Source organism: Morone saxatilis, unplaced genomic scaffold (genome assembly GCF_004916995.1).
Source record: "Morone saxatilis isolate NCDOM2014 unplaced genomic scaffold, NCSU_SB_2.0 Contig3, whole genome shotgun sequence".
Classification (NCBI taxonomy): Eukaryota; Metazoa; Chordata; class Actinopteri; family Moronidae; genus Morone; species Morone saxatilis.
This window is the reverse complement of record NW_023339873.1, coordinates 108,082-108,289: the sequence shown is the minus strand read 5'-3', so window position 1 is coordinate 108,289 and position 208 is coordinate 108,082.

Sequence of the window (208 nt, the reverse complement as noted above, 5' to 3'; positions counted from 1 at the left end):
TTGTATATATTGTACCTGTTGTATCTGCTGTATCTATTGTACCTGTTGTATCTATTGTACCTATTGTATATATTGTACCTGTTGTATCTATTGTACCTGTTGTATCTATTGTACCTGTTGTACCTGTTGTACCTGCTGTATCTATTGTACCTGTTGTATCTATTGTACCTGTTGTACCTATTGTATCTATTTCTTTTATTTTATATTT